The following is a 4,302-nucleotide window of genomic DNA, read 5'->3' as shown; positions in this document are numbered from 1 at the left end:
ATTCATTGCATTCATAGGTAAGGTTGTGATTTTTAGGGAAAGTACTTCTTAAGGTGCTTGGCATTCCACGGGTGGGGGAGTTCGCCGCCCCTGTCATCCTTGAGGGGATAGGACCTAGGTCTACGATTGACTGTTACCATGTACGACCCCTCCCATCGTGGTCTGAACTTGTCCTCTTCTTGGGTGGTCACCTGGTCTTCTTCAACACTAGATCCCTTACTTTAAAGGAACGTGGCCTGACCCATTTGTTGAAGTATTGTTCCACTTTTCTCTTATTGTTTGCTGTTTGCACCGTGGCTTCTTACCTTCTTTCATCCAGGAGGTCTAGGTTTTCCTTTAGTCTCTCGTCGTTGAGGTTTGGGTCGAAGTGTAAGACTCGGTAAGTGAGCATTCCTATTTCCGCTAGAACCCCCGATAAGTGGGTCTTGATAGCCATTCGGTAGGCCCATAACACCCTCGGGAGCTCTTCCCACCATTTTCCTTTCTGATCTCCCAACCTTTTCTTTAAGATGCTCAACAAAGTTTTGTTGGTCGCCTTGACTTGTCTGCTAGATTGTGGATGTCTCCAGAGAGAAATATTTGACCTTGATTCCTAATTCTACGCACCACTTGTTATACGAGCAATCGAACTGCCAACCATTGTCCGATATGATGCATTGGGGGATGCTGAACCGGCAGAGCACCGACTTCCATAGGAACTTCGTCATGACATGGGTCATGATGGTCGCCAATGTCTCCGCTTCAACCCACTTTGTGAAGTAGTCAAACGCCATGACCACGAATTTCATCCCGCCTTTGGCCACAGGAAACTACCCAATTATGTCTAATCCCCATTGTGCGAAAGGCCATGGGGACATGATTGACGTTAGTTCCTCTGGCAGGCAACGAGGCATAGGTGTGTGTTCTTGGCATTTTGGGCATTTCTTCACGAAGCACTCTGGGTCTCGGAGGGAATGGGGCCAATAATACCCTGCTCATATTACCCTTGTGGCTAACACCGTTCAACCTGAATGGTTCCTACAGATTCCCTCGTGTACTTCAGCCAATACATACTGGGCTTCTTCTGACGTGATGCATCTTAGGAGGGGGCTCAGAGAACCCCCTTTTGTAGTACAGAAGTCCTCCCAACAGTGTGAACCATGCAACCCTGTTCCTGACTTTCCGCTCCTCCTCCTGGTCGTTTGGGACTTCGCCTTCATTAAGGAACTTTATGATGTCCGCAGCCCACTTGGGTGGTGTTGTGGAGACAACTGATACTTCGGTCCCGATGGCTAGAACATCGACTGTTTGGATTACAGTACGTTTGGGAAGGGGGACTCCTCCTATCCCGAGGCGGCCGCCCTTGCCAACCAGTCCACCTTTTGGTTCTCTCATTTTGGAATTTTCTGGATACGGAAGTAATGAAAAAGGTCACGCCCCTCGCCTACCTGCTGAAGGTACTTTTTCAACTTTTCGCCCTTCGTGACGAACTCTCCTAACACCTGACTGACAACCACTTGGGAATCTGCCTTTACATTAACTTCGGTGGCTCCCAACAGCCTGGCCACCGACATTCCCATTGCTAGCCTCATACTCAGCCTCATTGTTGGTTGTTTTGAAGGTGAGCTTTAACGCGTAGTTGTGCTCCTCCCCAAGCTCAGTAAAAATGTGCACCCCCACACCCCTTCAGCCTGGTAGGACGAGCCATTGACATGGACCTGTCAGGGCTTTCCCTGAGCTGCAACTTGTATTTCCTCCAGGAAATTGGTAAATTCAGCCAGGAAATTTGTCAGCACCTGTCCCTTAATCGTTGTATGGGGTAGATACTCTATATTGAACTCGCTGAGTTCAATTGCCTAGTTCATCAGCCGCCCAGATATGTTGGGTTTTTGCAATATCTTTTTAAAGGGAACATCAGTGAGCACCTTCATTTGATGGGCTAGGAAGTAGGACCTTAACCTTCTGGTGACGACCACCAATGCGAATGCTAGAATCTCCGTTCACAAGTATCTTGCTTTGGCTCCGCAGAACGCTAGACTCGTGTAGTAGACGAGTCGTTGTCCTTCCTCTCCATCACAGATCAGAACTACGGACACGGCGTGTGGCGATACCGCCAGGTACACAATGAAATTTTTGCTTGGTTTGGTTTAGCTGAGAAGTGGTAGGCGGGCCAACGTATTCCTTTAGTTTTCCGAACACTTTGTCACAGTTGGCATCCCACTCTCATTTTTTCCTTAGAACTTTAAAGAAAGGAAGACATCGATAGGTCGATTGGGCGATGAAGCAGTTCAAGGCCGCCACTCGCCCTGCCAGCCTTTGGACTTCATGAAGGTTGCGAGGGGGGGGGGGGGATCCCACTATTGCCTCAACTTTCTCTAGGTTGGCTTCGATTCCTTGTTCAGAGACCATGAAGCCCAAAAACTTGCCCGACTCCACTCCAAAGGCGCACTTCAATGGGTTTAGCTTCATTTTGCAGCGTCACAATACCGCAAAGGCCTCTATGAGATCGGATAAATGTTGCTCAGGTCTCTTGCTCTTGACAAGTAGGGTGTCCACGTATACCTCCATGCTTCGGCCAATCTGTTATTTGAACATTCTGTTGACCAGTCGCTAGTATGTGGCTCCAGCGTTTTTTAGCCCGAAGGGCATGACCTTGTAGCAGTAGAGTCCCCAGTCGGTGATGAAGACCTTTTTCTCTTCGTTGTCTGTTCGGATCTCTTTGTAGCTTGAGTATGCATCCATGAAGTTGAGCAGTTGGTGACCCACGATTGAGTCGACTATCAAATCGATGTGAGGAAAGGAGAAGCTATCCTTTGGGCAAGCCTTGTTTAGGTTGGTGAAGTCGACACACATCCTCCACTTCCCGCTTGCTTTATTGACTAGTACCACATTGGATAGCCACTCGGGATAGTGGGTTTCCTTGATGAAACTCGTCGCAAGGAGATGATCCACTTATTCGACTATGGCTGCATACTTTTTTGCACTGAAGCTCCGACATTTTTGTTTGACTTTCCTGGCCCCAGGGTCCACGCAAAGGCGGTGTTCAATGATTGCGTTATCAATCTCGGGCATCTCTTTGTAACTCCACACAAAAACATCTTGATGCTCGATAAGGAGTCTCTTCATGGCCTGCCTTAATTTGGGAGCCATTTTGGTCCCAACCTGTATGGTGCGCTCAGGTCTCCGGTGGTCCATGGAAACCAAATCCAAGGGTTCGTAGGCTCTGCCTGCCGTAGTGCCTGCTCCTCTCGGACCTCTTTATCCCAGTTTGCCAAGGTCAATGGTGGGGGTGGCTTAGCGGTCACCCGTGCTTCTTCAACCGTCCTGACCTCCTTCCCCTCACGCCTTAACTCCCGAGCATAACATTCTTGAGCCAGCACCTGCTTTCCTAAGATCTCACCCATCCTCGAGTTTGTAGGGAACTTCATCTTAAGGTGATATGTGAACGTCACCGCCTTTATATTGTTCAGGGTTGGATGACCCAATATTGCGTTGTATGAGGAGGGAGCCTTCACCACTAGGTAGTCTCCCATTAGTTTGACAACATCCCTTGTGAAACCCATAAATGGCATAGGGGCCCGGCGCGTTCAGTCGGGGTTGATTCCCATCCTGACAAATGCCTCATAGAATAGGATGTCGGCCGAACTATCGTTGTCAATTGTTCACATAAAAATATATCTGCAAGTGCACATAATCGTAACAAGTAGTAAAATATTTTTAAGAAAACGGATATCGAACCCATGGAAAATAATTATGCTATTGAGTATTGAAATTTACTAAATTAATTACTATTTGGAAAACTTAAATTTGAAGAATAGATTATCTAAATTAAATTGAAGAAAATAGCATCAAAATTAAGATTTTAAAGATAAAAAGAGTAGATCTAGAACGTTTGATTTCACTTAGTAAATCCCATACAATTTATTCTTCCTTATTATAAAATTTTAATTATCCCAAGTTGATGATAAAAATCTCTTAACTATTTAATATATTCTCTCGATTAGTACCAAAAATATCTCCAACTAATAACTTCATATCTTTGTGTGAATTTAACTAATTGGAGACTCATTAAGTCTTTTAAATTTTTCTAGAAAATCACATTAATCGCGGTAAAGTATTTCTACTTTTGCTCAACTAATGGTGTTTAATCCTAGAGCTTTAATCACAAATCACCTCTCACTCTCATTATGATTCAATAGATCGAACAATAATTAGCTAGAAAATTGCAAGTATTAAGAACAATGAATAAACACTCAATCATGGAAATATTGAAATAAAATAACTTAGAATATAAATTATGTGTTCAATGCTAGATTGCATCAA

This window comes from Juglans microcarpa x Juglans regia, chromosome 5S (assembly GCF_004785595.1).
Source record: "Juglans microcarpa x Juglans regia isolate MS1-56 chromosome 5S, Jm3101_v1.0, whole genome shotgun sequence".
NCBI lineage: Eukaryota > Viridiplantae > Streptophyta > Magnoliopsida > Fagales > Juglandaceae > Juglans > Juglans microcarpa x Juglans regia.
The sequence above is the reverse complement of the archived record's forward strand: the minus strand, read 5'-3'. Positions refer to the sequence as shown.